This window comes from Antechinus flavipes, chromosome 2 (assembly GCF_016432865.1).
Source record: "Antechinus flavipes isolate AdamAnt ecotype Samford, QLD, Australia chromosome 2, AdamAnt_v2, whole genome shotgun sequence".
Lineage (NCBI taxonomy): Eukaryota > Metazoa > Chordata > Mammalia > Dasyuromorphia > Dasyuridae > Antechinus > Antechinus flavipes.
In genome coordinates, this window is record NC_067399.1 from 220,692,886 (window position 1) to 220,711,021 (window position 18,136).

At 34.7% G+C, this 18,136-nt stretch overlaps 1 long non-coding RNA gene across 1 annotated transcript; it reads left to right on the forward strand.

Moving 5' to 3' along the window:
* Nucleotides 1–457: 457 nt before the first annotated feature.
* LOC127552440 (uncharacterized) lies at nt 458–2,016 on the forward strand. The gene is made up of 2 exons (XR_007951386.1): nt 458–594; nt 1,752–2,016. It is a non-coding gene; the product is annotated as an uncharacterized LOC127552440 (long non-coding RNA).
* Nucleotides 2,017–18,136: the final 16,120 nt, after the last annotated feature.

Here is an 18,136-nt window from a genome sequence, read left to right on the forward strand (position 1 = left end):
CAGGGTACTAACTCGGTCTTCCCAACTTAAAATATACATGTAAAATATTTGGAACTGAAAAAGGGAGGAAAGGGAAGGAAGCTTTTGTTTCACAATCTGTTAGATTGTAAATTCTTGGAGAGCAGGAACTATACTATTTCCTCATCTTGATAATCCCTTTGTCTAGCATGATGTATTTTATTTAGTAAATAGTTAACAAATGTTTGCTGAATTGAATTGGACTGATTTTGATCTACAGGTTATTCATTTAATTGTTGATTTTAAAATTATGTCTCCTGGGAACACATGGGGCTGTTAAACCTTATCCAGCACCTAGCACAGTACTGAACACAGAGTGGTACTCAATAAAATATGTAGATTGATTTGTTTGTCCACCAATAACTGGCATCCCAATGGGAGAGCAGTATATCCTAGATACAATATATGTTTGCAGAACTGAACAGTTCTTTTGTTGCACAGGGAGAATTGGATTCAGAAGGTAAAAATAACCCAGGAAGAAAAACAAAAATGCAAATAGTTTACATTCATTTCCCAGTGTTCTTTCTTTGGGTGTAGCTGCTTCTGTCCATCATTTATCAATTGAAACTCAGTTAGGTCTCTTTGTCGAAGAAATTCACTTCCATCAGAATACATCCTTATACAGTATTGTTGTTGAGGTATATAATGATCTCCTGGTTCTGCTCATTTCACTTAGCATCAGTTCATGTAAGTCTCTCCAAGCCTCTCTGTATTCATCCTGCTGGTCATTTCTTACAGAACAATAATGTTCCATAACATTCATATACCACAATTTACCCAGCCATTCTCCAATTGATGGGCATCCATTCAATTTCCAGTTTCTAGGCACTACAAACAGGGCTGCCACAAACATTTTGGCACTTACAGATCCCTTTCCCTTCTTTAGTATCTCTTTGGGGTATAAGCCCAGTAGTAGCACTGCTGGATCAAAAGGTATGCACAGTTTGATAACTTTTTGGGCATAATTCCAGATTGCTCTCCAGAATGGGTGGATGTATTCACAACTCCACCAATAATGCATCAGTGTCCCAGTTTTCCCACATTCCCTCCAACCTTCATCATTATTTTTTCCTGTCATCTTAGCCAATCTGAAAGTTGTGTAGTGGTATCTCAGAGTTGTCTTAATTTGCATTTCTCTGATCAATAGTGATTTGGAACACTCTTTCATATGAGTGGAAATAGTTTCAATTTCATCATCTGAAAATTGTCTGTTTATATCCTTTGAACATTTATCAATTGGATAATGGCTTGATTTCTTATAAATTAGAGTTAATTCTCTATATATTTTGGAAATGAGGCCTTTATCAGAACCTTTAACTGTGAAGATGTTTTCCCAGTTTGTTGTTTCCCTTCTAATCTTGTTTGCATTAGTTTTGTTTGTACAAAGGCCTTTTAATTTGTTTTTTTTTTTTTATTTAATGATTACTTTATAATGACAACATTATTCCTTGCACTCGTTTCTTTTCCGATTTTTTTCCCCCTCCCTCCCTCCACCCCCTCCCCTAGATGGCAAGCAGTCCTTTATATGTTGGATATGTTGCAGTATATCCTAGATGCAATATATGTTTGCAGAAGCAAACAGTTCTCTTGTTGCATAGGGAGAATTGGATTCAGAAGGTATAAATAACCCGGGAAGAAAAACTAAAATGCAGATAGTTCACATTTGTTTCCCAGTGTTCGTTCTTTGGGTGTAGCTGCTTATGTCCGTCATTTATCAATTGAAACTTAGTTAGGTCTCTTTGTCAAAGAAATCCACTTCCATCAAAATATGTACTCATACAATATCGTTGTCGAAGTGTATAATGATCTCCTGGTTCTGCTCATTTCACTTAGCATCAGTTCATGTAAGTCTCGCCAGTCCTCTCTGTATTCATCCTGCTGGTCATTTCTTACAGAACAATAATATTCCATAACATTCATATACCATAATTTACCCAGCCATTCTCCAATTGATGGGCATCCATTCATTTTCCAGTTTCTAGCCACTACAAATAGGGCTGCTACAAACATTTTGGCACATACAGGTCCCTTTCCCTTCTTTAGTATTTCTTTGGGATATAAGCCCAATAGAAACACTGCTGGATCAAAGGGTATGCACAATTTGATAATTTTTTGGGCATAATTCCAGATTGCTCTCCAGAATGGTTGGATTCGTTCACAACTCCACCAACAATGCATCAGTGTCCCAGTTTTCCCGCATCCCCTCCAACATTCATCATTATTTTTTCCTGTCATCTTAGCCAATCTGACAGGTGTGTAGTGGTATCTCAGAGTTGTCTTAATTTGCATTTCTCTGATCAATAATGATTTGGAACACTCTTTCATATGAGTGGTAATAGTTTCAATTTCATCCTCTGAAAATTGTCTGTTCATATCCTTTGACCATTTATCAATTGGAGAATGGCTTGATTTCTTATAAATTTGAGTCAGTTATTATATATAAAATATATAATTTTAGAAATGAGGCCTTTATCAGAACCTTTAACCGTGAAGATGTTTTCCCAGTTTGTTGCTTCCCTTCTAATCTTGTTTGCATTAGTTTTGTTTGTACAAAGGCTTTTTAATTTGATGTAATCAAAATTTTCTATTTTGTGATCAGTAATGGTCTCTAGTTCATCTTTGGTCACAAATTTCTTTCTCCTCCACAAGTCTGAGAGATAAACTATCCTATGTTCCTCTAATTTATTTATAATCTCGTTCTTTATGCCTAAATCATGGACCCATTTTGATCTTATCTTGGTATATGGTGTTAAGTGTGGGTCCATGCCTAATTTCTGCCATACTAATTTCCAGTTATCCCAGCAGTTTTTGTCAAATAATGAATTCTTATCCCCAAAATTAGAATCTTTGGGTTTGTCAAACACTAGATTGCTATAGTTGATTATTTTGTCTTCTGAACCTAACCTATTTCACTGATCAACTAATCTATTTTTTAGCCAATACCAAAGGTTTTGGTGACTGCTGCTTTATAATATAGTTTTAGATCAGGTACAGCTATGCCACCTTCATTTGATTTTTTTTCATTAATTCCCTTGAGATTCTCTATCTTTTGTTCTTCCATATGAATTTTGTTGTTATTTTTTCTAGATCATTAAAATATTTTCTTGGGAGTCTGATTGGTATAGCACTAAATAAATACATTAGTTTAGGGAGTATTGTCATCTTTATTATATTTGCTTGGCCTATCCAAGAGCACTTAATATTTTTCCAATTATTTAAATCTGACTTTATTTGTGTGGAAAATTTTTTGTAATTTTGCTCATATAATTCCTGACTTTCCTTTGGTAGATAGATTCCCAAATATTTTATGCTGTCGACAGTTATTTTGAATGGAATTTCTCTTTGTATCTCTTGCTGTTGGATTTTGTTGGTGATGTTTAAAAATGCTGAGGATTTATAGGGGTTTATTTTGTATCCTGCAACTTTGCTAAAATTGTGAATTATTTCTAATAGCTTTTTAGTAGAATCTCTGGGGTTCTCTAAGTATACCATCATATCGTCTGCAAAGAGTGATAGTTTGGTTTCCTCATTGCCTATTCTAATTCCTTTAATCTCTTTCTCGACTCTTATTGCCGAGGCTGGGGTTTCTGATACAATATTGAATAATAATGGTGATAGTGGGCAACCTTGCTTCACTCCAGATTTACCTGCATTATTATTGTATAGTCTCACAAGTGATTTTCCAGGTTCTTCAAACTGCATATTAAACACAGAGATGTTAAGTAGACTTTTTCAGGGTCTTACAACTATTAAATGGTAGAGGCAAGCTTGGAAGCAGCTCATCCTGAGCCTCCTTCTTGTGGATTGTTCACTATACTCTACAGACAGATGATCATAGTTCCCAGTAGGACCATCAAGGGAAATTTGTCCTTTTGTCTTTTTCCAGTACAGGGTGGAAACTAATCTGAATTCCACACATATGCTAAAATATTAGCTATGGGATAAGAAAATACTTTAGAATATATGGTGCAATACTCACCTTAGAGTTAAGAAAACTTGAGAGGAAGTCTCTCCTCTGACATAAACTAGCTGTACCACCTCTAACAACTCATTTAAATCTTTAGTGTCCCCAAATAATTACAAAGAATATAGGTTTGCAGAGTAGGTGCCAATATCCTTAGGTATATCATAAAAACTCTTAGGACTCACTATGTAATTTCCTTGGTGAAAAACAAACAAACAACAACAAAAATCTTCAGTAATTCCCTATTGTCCCTAGAATAAAATAAAACTACTCATTTTCATCTTTATGGTCCTCCACAATCTGGTTACAACTAATAATTCCCATTTTTAAGGATAAGAATAGGGACTGAACCTTTTCATTCCACATTATTTCCTTTTATTCAGTCTGTATTCCAGCCAAACTGGACAAATAGCTTTTCCTAGAACTCACTGTTATCTTCTACATGCCTCTAATATGTATTCACTCCTTCTTTCCACTCAGAAAATCCCTGGCTTTCTTCAAATTACAGCCCAGAAGCTAATTGCTATTCTAAGCATTCCTGGTTACTTGAATTATCAGAACTCCCCCTATTGAAATTACATTATAGCATTTTACCTGTATACATGTTGTACTCTCCAATCCAGCTCAACCCAATCCAATCCCATCCAATAAGTCATTTATTCAAAACTGAGTATGTGCAAGGAACTGTGCAAAATCCAAGTAGAATATGAATTCCTTGAAGACAGTACTATTTTGTTTCTCTGTTTATAGTTCCAAGACATAGCACAGTGACTTACACATTTCAGTCAATAAATACTTGTTGAATTTTGTGGAATCCCTCATTCCTGGAATGAATTTTCTCCTCCGCTCTGTCTTTTGTAATTTTTGTCTTTATTCAAGGCTCAGATTAATGCCCTCTTCTCCTGGAAACTTCTGATTCTCCCTTACCTCACCATTCAAAATTGTTGATGTTTTCTTCCTCTTTTAATTATCATGTATTTTCTTATTTTCGAACATCTTCTATCATCTCAGTAGAATGTAAGCATTTTGAGAGCAGAATTTGTTTTCTTCTTGTCCCTATATTCACAGCTCCTAACAAAGTAAATGCTTAATAAATATTTATAGAATTGAATTTAATTATTAATAGAAATAATTGCTGTATGATTGAGAAGTTATGTCCCTAAATTATCAGTACTCATTCTCTACTGCCATCTGAAAAGATTAATTCCATTTCTGATCTTAAAGAATCTTCTACTAAAATACAAATAGCACATTAAACTTTTTTTAGCTTAGAATGAATTATATTCTCAGAAACAATTTCTGAGTAGTACAAGATAGATAAATGATTTATTTTTCAAAGAAGAAAAAATTAGAAGAGGCAGAACCAAGATGGTGGAGCAAAAGCAAGGACTCAGATGAGTCCTTCCCCAAATCCTTCCAAATGCCTTTAAATAATGTCTCTAAACAAATTCTAGAGCATCAGAACTCACCAAAAATAACAGAATGAAACAATTTTCTAGCCCCAAACAACCTAGAAGGTCAGTAGGAAAGGTGAATTGCACCAAGTTGAGAATAGAGTACAGTCCAGTACAGGCTGCTCCAGCATGAAATGGGCCCCATCAAATCAGAAGCAGGCTTTGAGTTACTGAAGCAGAGGCAGCAGTGGCAATTTCCAGACCTTTTAGCTCACAGATATCAAAGACAACTTAAAAGGTCAGCAAGAAATGTCTACTGAATCTGGGTAAGAGTGGAGCATAGTCTAGCATAGGTAGAGCCCCAACCCCAGTAAACATAGGAGCAGTAAACTAGAGCCTCTGAAATAGCAGTGACAATAGCCCATAAACAGTAAGGGGACCAAACAACAGGTCAGAAGAGATTATAGGGGTCTCTTTGCTAGCACTGAGAAATGTTCTCTTGCTTTGCCCGTATTCCAATCCAAATTGCAGTTCTAGATGACAATCCCAGGGTGAAGAGGAGCACTAGCACATCAGAGCTTGTGAATTCAGTGGATCAGGAACTCTCTGCACAGTTCCAAGGCAGAAAAAAGTGCTTCTGGTCAGTCACAGAACAGAGCACAGGCCATGAGAGTAATAAACACCTCTCCTTAGATCATGGTACTTTAGAAGAACTGAAAACTTATAGGTCCCTACGAGTATTTCTTAAAACAGCTTCACAAAACCCCTGACGGCTGGGATACCCTCCATCCTGAAAGCAAAATTATTTTAGAAAAGAGTAAAAATTCTAGTAATAGGCTGAGAAAATGAGTAAACAACAGAAAAAAATTCTGATCATAGAAAGTTGCTATGGTAAGAAGGAAGATCAAAACACACACTCAGAAGATTAAAAAAAAAAGTCAAAGCATCTACATTCAAAGCCTCCAAGAAAAAATTTTAATTGTTCTCAGGCCATAGAAGAGCTTTAAAAAGTTTTTGAAAATCAAGTAAGAGAGTTAGAGGAAAAATTGGAAAGAGAAATGACAGCAATGTGAGAAAATCATGAAAAACAAGTCAGCTTGTAAAGGAGACACACACACACACACACACACACACACACACACACACACACTGAAGAAAATAATACCTTACAAAAAAGACAAGATCAAATGGCAAAAGAGGTATTAAAAAGTCAGTGAGAAGAAGAATGCCTTAAAAAGGAAAATTGGCCAATTGAAAAGAGAGACACATATTTCTGAAGGGAAAAGAAAAAAAAAAAACTCCTTAAAAAGCAGAATTGGCTAAATGGAAAAGGAGATACAGAAACTCAATGAAGAAAATAATTCCTTAAAAAATAGAATTGAGCAAATAGAAGATAATGATTTTATGAGAAATTGAGAAACAATAAAACAAAATCAAAAGAATGAAAAATATAGAAAACAACATGAAATATCTCATTGGAAAAACAACTTAGAAAATAGATTTAAGTTATTGGAATATCTGAAAGCCATGATCAAAAAAAAAAAAAGAGCCTAGACATCATCTTTCAAGAAATGATCAAGGAAACATGCCCTGACAATCTAGAAGTAGACTATATTTTTAGTCATTAGCCATTGAAAGACTTCATTGTTCACTTCCTGAGATACCAAAATGAAAATAGCAAAATTTCAAAGCTTCCAGGTCAAGGAGAAAATATTGTAAGCATCCAGAAAGAAATTATTCAAGTATTATGGAGCCACAGTCAGGAGAGCATGAGATCTAGCAGTTTTTACATTAAAGAATTAGAAGACTTAGAACATGATATTCTGGAGAGCAAAAGAAGGTAAAATTATAACGAAGAGAAGGGGTAGGGTAATGGAAGGAAGGGAAGAGTCAGGGAGGGGTGGTCAGAAGCAAAACATTTTTGAGGAGGGACAGGGTGAAAGAAAAGAGAGAGAATAGAATAAACATAGCAATAGTAAATGTGAGGAAAAAAATTAAAGCAAGTTCTCTAATAAAGGCTTCCATTAACTGATGCAAGGTATAAAGTAACAATATTTTAAAATGATCAGCTGTGAATGACATAGCTATTCTCAGCAATACAATGATACAGATAACTCTGAAGCACTTATGATAAAAAATGCCATCCATACCCAGAGAAAGAATTGATGGTGTCTGAATACAGATTTAAGAATAATTAAAAACTTTTTTCTTTATTTTTATTGAGATTTTTGTTGATTTTTTTTCACAACCTATTATGGAAATGCTTTGCATGACTATACACATATAACCTATATCTAATTGCTTGCCTTCTCAATGGGTGGAGGTAAGAGGAAGGAATAGAAGCAGGAATTCAAAATTTTAAAATAAATATTAAAAATTGTTTTTACATGTAGCTGTATTTACTAAACAAAAAGAAAAATTATCCAGTTAAAAATTGTAGTAGCTATTAGTAAGGATCTCTCCCCCATGGGGCACTTAAAGTAGTTTAATGGGTACAGCTGCCAACAGTTAGAAATCTTTTTTTTTCCTAGCCCTCCCTTTATTTAATTGCTTTTCCTTCTGTTATTATTTTTCTTTTCCCCATAAATCCATTCTTTGGGGATCATCTAAACATAATAGAATCACACCCAAAGTCTCTGTCAAATTAAACTCCCTCTAAGATCCTTGGAAATAAAGTTCTGAAGAGTTATATATATCATTTCTTTATATCAGAATATAAACTCTTGTTCATTCGGTTATTATTTCTCACCCCAATTTACTTTTTTTTTTCATGCTTCTATTTTTTATATATGATTGCCAAATTTTCTGCTCAGCTCTGGCTTCTTAATCAGGATTTCTTGAAAGTCCTCCATTTCATAAAAGTTTATTTTTCCCTTGTAAGATTCTTGGGTATAATTCTTAATTCTTTGCCTTCTGAAATACAAGCTCTCTGATCCTTTACAGAGAAGGCTATTAAATCTTGTGTGATACTGATTGTGTTTCTATGGTACTTGAATTATTTCCCTCTAGTTGCTCACAGTATTTTACCTCTTGACCTTGGAGCTCCAGTTTTGGGTTTTAATATTCTTTGGAGTTTTCATTTTGGGATTTTTTTCAAGAGTTGATGGTAGAGTCTTTCAGTTTCTAATTTGCTCTCAGGTTTTACTAGATTTAGAAAGTTTTCTTTTTATGATTTTTTCTAATAAAATAAGTTGTCGATTCTCTTTTCATATTTTATCACATGGTTCTCATTTTTTCTTATTTTTTCTCTACCATTCTTTTTTGGCTTGTAAAATCTGTATTTATTTGTGTGTTTGTTTGTTTTGCTGAGGCAACTGGGGTTAAGTAACTTGCCCAGGATCACATAGGTAGGAAGTGTTACGTGTCTGAGATCAGATTTGAACTCAGGTCCTCCTGACTTCAAGGCTGGTGCTCTATCCACTGTACCACCTAGCTACCCCTTTTAAAATCTTTTTTAAATACTTGTTTTAATTAAGTAATTACTATTAGGTTTGTGTCTAAGATACATTTTTCTTTTAGATTTTGCTTGTAGATGTCTTTCAGTTATTGCAGTCTGTGCTTGTTTGGCTATTATTCCCCATGTAGTTCTTCTCAATTTCCAGAAGATTTTACTCATACTCTTATCCAGACATCAACTCTACAACAATTCTAAGGGAAAAAGAACCTAAAGTCCCTTTCTTGCAAGTACGTGTTCATAGCTTAAAACATAATGTTCCTTTTTTCTGAACTTTCTTTGTGAACTGGTTTCCCAAATCCCAAGTCACATATACAAAATGTTTCCCAGGAACTTATTGTAATTTAGATCTGGGTCTTTCTTCTACTTTTAAACTGGCTTATGTAAATATGAACAGTTCTTCCCATTCATTAGTGGGTATTGCTATTTTTATAGAGTTGTTCGGTTTTTTTTAAATTTCAGTTTGTGTCTTCTTTTCTTCAGTGATTAGACAGTGTGACTACCATGTCATTCTTTAGACTGTGGGGTATATGAAATGTTCAGGGAGGGCTGACATCTCTCATCTGAGAACTTGCTAAGCCCTTTTCAGGGCTGCTTATCCACATTTGATGTCTACCTTTCCCTCAACTCTCACTTGTGGCTCAAAAAAGCAGTAGCATTCATAGTCACCATGTCTCAATAAAATTATGTTGATAGATAGGCTAAACCAGATTGAGGGTAAAAGGGACTGAAATTGTTGGTGAGTTAGGGGGAAAAATATGGGGGTAAAAATTTGTAGGCCAGACTATAATAACTTCTTTTAAAAAACACTTTATTTATGTGCTTTGTTTTTACATTTCTAATTTTACACATTAACCCTACTCCTTTAGTGGTCTATTGTAACAAAATAAAAGAATGAAATAAAGCTAAGAGTACAATGAACTCATGTGAAAGTTCATGTAACATTCCATATCAGTAGTACTCCCACTTCCCTATTTTTAAAAATAAATAAAGAAATCTCTTTTTTCTCCCTTTCACCTCCCACTGGGAAAAAAGGAGAAAAGAAAAACAAATTCCTTGTAACAAATATTCAAAGCAAAATAAACTCCCTTATTGGTTTTATACAAAAATACACATCTCAGTCTGTACTCTAAACTGTCAATAAGTAAACAGTTTCTATTATCTACTATATACTTCAATAAGTAGATGTTTCAGCCTCAATCTTTGGAATCAGGGATGGTCATCATATTGATCATAGTTGTCAGAGCTTTCCCAGTTATTTTTCTTTGTTTTGATTGTATGAATTGTTCACCTACTTATGCTTATGTCAATTTTGCCTATCAGTTTAAAAAAATCTTTATATCATTCAATAAATATTTGTTAAATGAATGAATGAGTAAATGAATGAATTATGGTACAGTGCTCTTCCTCCAGACCACTCTGTTGCCTAATAACAATACTAGCTTATATTTGTATAGTTTGTTAATACTTCCTCTCAAAGAACCTTTATATGCATTATCCCATTTGGAGGGAGGACAGTTATTTATTATCCAGATTTTAAAGATGAGAAAAATAAAGTTCAGAGAGATTAAACATCTTGCTCAGACATGATATTATTTTCATGGGATCAGTATCAAAGCTAGAAGTGGTCACTTAGTCTAAGTCTTTCATTTTACAGATGAGAAAACTGAGGCTCATCCAAGTTAAATGATTTGCCCAAGGACATATAGGTAATTAGTGATATAGCTTGGATTTGAGCCAACATGTTCTTACTCCAAAATCAATGTTTTTTCTCCAATACTATTCTCGAATGCACTTAGTATATAATAAATATTCTGCATTATGGTATCTCTTATCATCCACCAGATTATTTGTATATATTTAATAGTGGAACCACAACTCAAATCCAATTCTTTTAATGCCTTGCAGGTCAGAGTTTTTTCCATGGCTTTTTGCTGCTTTTACTCTGCATATATGACATTAACTGTGAGGAGGTCAAGGAGCTAGAATCAAGTCCCAAGGACACTGAAAGACAATCAGCTTTGACAGTGCCTGGGGATAGAGAAGAGTTGAGTATTATCAGATTCGGAGTCATTTAACCCCAATTGCCTCAGCAAGAAAGGGAGAGAGAGAAAGAGGGGGGGGAGAAAGAAGGGGCTTAACATTTAGGAGATTTGAACTGGAAGCTGACATCTGCTACTACCTTGTTGTATGACCTTAGACAAGTCATAGAATGTTCTCTCATTTGATCCTTCAATATTATGGGTGCTATCTTACTTTACAGTTGAGGAAACTGAAGCAGATAGAAGTTAAATTACTTCCCAGGGTCATACAACTAGTAAGGTCTGAGAGCAGATTCGAACTTAAGTCTTTCTGATTCCAGGTCCCATGTTCGATCTATTGTGCCACTTAGCTGCCTAAATAAGAATGATAGCAATGATAATGTTAACAACAATAATAAAAACTTTTATATAGCACTTACCATATGCTAGGTATTTTGCTAAGAACTTCACAATTATTATCTCATTTGATCCTCGTAAAAATGAGGTAAATATTATTTTAATCCCCATTTTACAGATGAGAAAACTGAGGCAGGCAGAAGTTAAATGATTTGCCCAGGATCGTGCTACAAGTAAGAGTCTGAGGTCAGATTTAAACTTTCTGACTCTAAGCCCTAGCACTAACATTCATTGTGGCACCACCTAGCTGTTTTTCCCTCCATTTCATCATTTTTGAGTTGGTGATTATAATGCATACCCTCCTTGTATTAAATTGTAGACAAAGCATTTTGCAAACCTTAAAGTTATATACAAAAAAATAGCAGTTACTTGAATTCTTCAACTATCCCTGATTTCCCTGGGGTTTACCTTTTATCCCTTCTTGCAGATTACACCACTTTCATTGATTTAATGGAAGGTGAGGGATTATGGCTTTAAAAGGGTACCCTGTTGGCTCAAATCCTGAGGATGAGGCTTTTTGCACTTATCTCAACTTGATCTTTGTCAAAGGCATAAAGCCCATCACTGGGACTATCCTGCAAATCTCTCAGAGGATTATGGATTTTAGAGTAGGATGGGACCCCAGTCATCTGGTCCAATGACCTCTTTAAATAAACCGAGGAACTTGCCTAATGACATCTAGCTGGTAAGTGGCAGAGGAAGGATTAGAATCCAGATCCCCTAGCTCTCCCATTGCACCATGTTGTCTCCCCCTCTCCCCTCCCAGCTTTGAGTAGAAACTGGCAGAGTCCAAAACTCCAACCAGAGTCACCTCCACTAGAATGAAGCATTAAAGTATTAGGGCAGTAGAGGAAATTATTCTTTTCTAATGAACAAGGAATTTAAAGAGAAATTTAATATAGATTAACAGGAAAGGTGTGATTTCCCTAAACTTAAGTGTGGCCTCCAGAGCATCTGTCTCCCTTTTACACCACAGGGGCAGTTGGCCAAGTTTGAACTACTGATCAGCTGGCTCTATGGGATGATACATTCCCTGTGACAGTGGCTTTATCACAGAGGAAAGAAATAGGATTTCTGTAACTGAGGAAAGAGGGATGGCACTGAGTGATCATTTTTCTTTCCTTGCTTTAATAGATGCTCTTCTCTTAAATGATGCAGTCACAATACTCCAGAATTATGGATTATATCCCAAATGGTTGTTCTGTTTTGGGGGGACTTTTTTGTCTTTTCTTTTTATTTCAAAAAAGAAAAGAGATTATTGTTTGCATTTTATTAATAATTTTTTATGATTAAAAGTAATAGATATGAAAGTGCTTTGAAAATTAAAAATGTCCTTTGCTCACACATACCACTATTGATGATGTTATGGGCCAGAACCCTGAATTTGAAACAAAGGATTCTTACAAAGTACTAAGTCAGTGGAATTGATAGAGACAATTGTTATCTAATTTAATATGGTTTAGTATGATTAATTTAATCCTACAAGGAGATGTTATGGGCCAGAACTTAAAACAAGGTACTAAGTGGAATTGAGGAGACAATGGTTATATCTAGTTTAGCATTGATTTAATTCTACAACAAATAATGGTTTCCTAGTGATATAATGATTGGTTTGTACTCAGTGTGGAGTTTATAAACTAGAAGCCTCAGCCAGGGAGATTCAGAGACAAGCAGACAGAAGGCTGGAGGCTGAAGGCTGGAACACAAGCCCTTGGACTCAGACAGATTCATCCCATCTCACACCACCTTGGTGGCAGGCTCTCCTCCTTTGCTTCTCCAGAAACCAAGACTCTGGAAGGACTTCAGAAAACTAGCCAAGCCCCAAGTGAAGGAGATAGGACTTTGAAGGAGACAATAAAGGATTTGGACTTTAACCCCTGGCTACTCGTATGGTGATTACTGAACTGAAACAAAGGCTGCTCCCAGAGACCCCAAGCAAACCTCAACAGAGAACATTATATTACATTACAGTCTCTGTTTCCAAAGATGATTAGGGAAAAAGGAAAAGAACCTATATGTTCTAAAATGTTTATAGAAGCTTTCTTTGTAGTGCCAAAGAACTAGAAATTGCAGGGATGCCCCTCAATTGCAGATTGTTTGAACAAGTTGTGGTATATGATTATGATCGAATACTACTCTGCCATATAAAAATGATAAACTTAAAGATTTTAGAAAAATAAACATGGAAAGACATGAAATAATGAAAAATAAAATGAGCAGAACCAAGAGGACATTGTATACAGTAACAGAAATATTATTTTAGGAAATGACTTTAAGTGAATACATTATTTGGCTATTATAAATATCCAAGTAACTATAAAGGACACATGAAGAAAGATGCTATCTATGTTCAGAGAAAGAACTGATAAATAGAAGTACACAAAGAACAATTTTATGTATGTGTATTTGTATGTATATATATATGCACAGAGAAACACACACGTACACGTATGTAAATGATAGCTATCTCTAGAGTAGGGGAAGGGAGAATGGGAGGAAAAAAGTTTTAAAAAGACTTATATGATAATTTTTCTCATATATTTGAAAAGAATAGCAAGTTGTATATCATGAAAATACTTGTTTTATTCCACAAATCAAAAATTAAATGAAAATTTAATAATGTTTAGAAATATTATATAAACAAATAAAATATTTTTGTAATACTCTAAGTATATAATACTTTCAAATTAACAGACTTATTTTCATAGCTATTATAGCAAACTTATTCAAGGATAAGGACAAGAGCTAAGGGTAGATTGTGACCTGCATCATTGAAGAGAAAACCTAAATATCAAATCAATGAGATTATGTATGAGGATATAAGTGTTTTAAATCTCTCAAATTAATAAAAAATAAGTTACACAGCTTTGCAGTTGCATAGTGTTTGGAGCAATTTTAAAAACACTTTCATATTGATTATATCTTATAACCTTCAAGTAAGAAAATATATATTAAACACTTTGAAAGAACTAAAACATTGTAGGCATATTACTTCTTTCCATTATCTACCTTAATCCTGTTACTCATCCTTATTCTTTTGTCAGACAGACAATGGTTTTATGGTCCTTTTCAAATGAGGAAGTTGAGGCCTGGAGAATGATTTTCTAATTAACCTCTTGGGACTTCCAACCCAGGCCTCTTTGTACTAGAGTTCTATTAATATAGAGTGGGATTTCTGACTACATTATTAATGTCAAAGTATCTGAAATAAAAATACTTGCAATCCCAAAGATCTGTGATCCATTTTTGTGTGATATCTACACTACTGAACTTTTGTTCATTCAGCCATTAAATATATATGATTGTTTTCCCCTTAGAAATGTTTCTTACTAATCAAATCATAGGTTAAATTTTTTTCTAGACCTTCTTATCTCTTCACTTTAGGACTCTAGTCTAGGCCTTCATTATATTATAGAATTCCTTAAATAGTTCCCTACCTGGGAACTTGACTTGTCCATCTTGTATTCTATCCATCCAGCATACCAGTGGCAGATCACTGTTTTTCAAAACTGCTTTCATCATGTCATTCTCTTTTGAAAAAGACATAATATAGCTCTGGCATTAAAAACAATTGCCTTTTACATCAAATTTAAATATCTTTGCTTGATTTTTGAGGTCTTGCTTATCATGGCCCTATTCTACCTGTCTAACCTTAGTCCCCCAGCCCTCCATGCCCAATTCTCCATTCCAGTTAGGGCACTCTTTCCATTGCTTAATGAATACAAAGACCATTAATTCTTATTCCCATATTTTTCTTGACTTTCTTCAAAAGTCAAGCAAAAAAATAAATTTGATGTGGAAGACCTAAAGTAAATCATAAGAGATATATGCGATTGGAAAGGAGAATGGGATAGTCATTTAACAATGAATCATCAGTTGAAAACCCATATTATCCTCTTGTATGCACATGATTTCAAGAGATCTAGAGCTTTGCACCCAGACTATAGGTATTTCTGTGGAGTCTTTATGGAAGAATATGGACAAGAGAAGAGAAAGTATGGATAGATTTGATTTGCACCATTGGAGGGCTAAAAATGAGATAAAGAAAAATTTGTTTCTCTTCACAAATATTTGCTCATTCATTTACATATTGGTCTAAATAAAGGGACACAGGGCTGTTTAATAGGACCTTGAAGGTTATCTTTGTCACAGAATCATAAAATTAATTTATCCAATATTACCAAATAATTATGGCTATTATCTAGGTCCTCTTATTTTCCATTCTAGTGTTCCAAAATACATGTATTTAAATTGAGATTCTTCTCAGCCTGAGTTTTCTTGTACTCAGTTCTTTACTCCTCAATTTCCTAATTTGCCCACTTCACTGACCATCTCTCACAGTTTAACTTTTCCGGTAGATCTGATCAGTCCATCTTGAGATTTGGCATTTAGCCTGATTATTTGCATTTGGCCAAGATATTGAGGAAAAGATCACTTCATCCCCCATACCCATTACCTGTGATTGAGCTAATGCTGCCAAGTGAGCTGGCATGAGTAAGCACTAGCAACTGGAAATCTAAGGAGATTTTTCTGAGATACAGTTTTCTGAATAATATCTCAAGATATGACTTTCCCTATTAAGATTAAAAAAAAATTCTTGTGATCTCAAAAGCAGCTTAAATGGGAGAAGGAAAACAAGGACATTGGGGGAAGAGATAGGAAGGAGAGAGAAGGAATTGAAGACAAGGGAAAAGGGGTGGGGATAAGGATGTAGATAGTAGATTATGAAAAAGGGCTACTAACAATGACTATAGTGTCTCCCAATAAAATCTGTGTGTATGTTGTACCCACTGGGAAGTAAAAAGGATGTAGTAGAAGATTGGATTTGGAGTCAGAAGATAAGCCCAAATCTGAGTCTGATGCTTACAAGCTATGTGGTCTTGATCAAGTCAAATTCCCATGTCCTTTAAGTCCTTTTTCTGAACCAAGGAAAGAATGATATTTTCGTTGTCTTCCTCCTGGGATGGTTATGAGAGCTTTATGGACTTTAGATCTCAAGACTTTAAAGAATCAATAAGCTCATCAATATGGGTATATCTATAGTAACAAAGCATATAGAACAGATTAAGAGAGTTCACATTCAGATATTTATTAGCTGTATGAACCTGGGCAAGTCCCTTAAATCTCTATCTAAATTTCCTCATCCATAAAATAGGGATAATGGCCTTTCCAAGGTTGTTGTGAAGATCAAATGAAATAATATTTGTAAAGTACTAACAAAATTAAGGTGCTATTTATTATTCCCTCCAATAGTACAGAGTACAGTCCATCTATCCATATCTTTAAATACTGTACAAGTTGTAAATCCTACCTAAGGGAACTCCATTTGTTTGGAATCTTCTTCTTATAGGCCTCTGGACTTATGGGTACTGATGCTGTGCTCACATCATGGGTTACTTTTCATTCTTGCTACATGACTAACCCACCTACCTCCTTTATCTTTCTTTGATATGATGTTCTTTATTCCACATCTTGGATACAATTCTTGTAGCCTATGCTTGTCCTCCATAAACCTCTTTTTTTTTCTTTGAAGTTTATTAATATTCTCTGGAGACTGTGGTATGATTCATAGGCTTATGGTATTTCTGGAAGAATACTGTTATTTTAAAATTGGATTTCTGTTTCAGACAAATAGTTGAGGTCATTAAAATGCTGCCCAATTTCCTAACTTTTGTATAGTAATCATATTTAATGTTAGCCCCAGATAGGTATTGTCTATCTATAGTTCAAGATATTATATACAGATAAACCAATCCCCAATGATCCTACTGTATATCTTACTGTAGATCATCTTCATCCACTTGGTTTTTCCTATGTGCCTAGCTTGATTGAGTTCTTTTGAATAATAATGTGTACTATAGTGGGGGTGAGGAAGTAAGATCTAGTCTTGATGCAATTTGTATAATGTCATTCAATAATAGGATCATGTGGAAAATCTTATTACTTAAGAGGAATCTCTCATCTATTATGCTACGAGTATCCTCCATGACAATGGCAAACACCTTTGGCCAGCATAACTATCTCCATTTTTTCTATATTTAGAAGGCTATCAAATGAAGTTATCTCTGTTATTGCTTCTATAAAGGAATTTTGTTTGATCTGAATATAGTATCCCTTGCCTCCTCTATCCAGATAATAGATGGGTGAAGTGGTGATACAGTAGATAGAGTCAAGAAATCTTGAGATTTCTTGAACCAAGAAAATCAAGAAAACCTGAATTCAAATTTGGTCTTAGAGACTTGTTAGCTATACAATTGAATAAATCACTTAATCTTTGTCTGCCTCAGTCTCTTCAATTATAAAAGAGAGATAATAATAGCACCTACCTCCCAGTGTCATTGTGAGGATCAAATGAAATAATATTAATACAATGCTTAGCAAAATGCCTGGCACATAGTAGGTGCTTAATAAATGCTTGTTTCTTGCCTTTTATAGAATATTCAGTAAGCATTTCAGTCAAGGGAATAGAGATTTGTGATGAGCTTGTAATTATTTGTATGGAGGATCCTCTCCCCATTGCCAGCATCAGAGAATATTAGAATATTCTCTGATTGCTTCCTATTGGTAACAATGATTAAGGGGTTCCTACTATGTGGGGAGGAAAAGTCTTTTCATAGGGTATTGAACTAGAACTCTATTATTACTTTAAAGGGGCCAATCCCTGCTTCTGAAACCTTTTCTTCTTAGCTTGAAGTGTCAAGATGACTCTGAGCTGTGGAAAGTTGGATGGCTGCAGGGGTGCCCTTTTTCCTACCCAACATCAAGTACTAATCTAATGGACTCCGAGGCAAGTCTGTGTCTGTGATGGGGCTGCCTGTTGTTTGTGTCTTTTTTGCTTTGGTAAAAGGTCTCGTGAGATCTTAAAAGG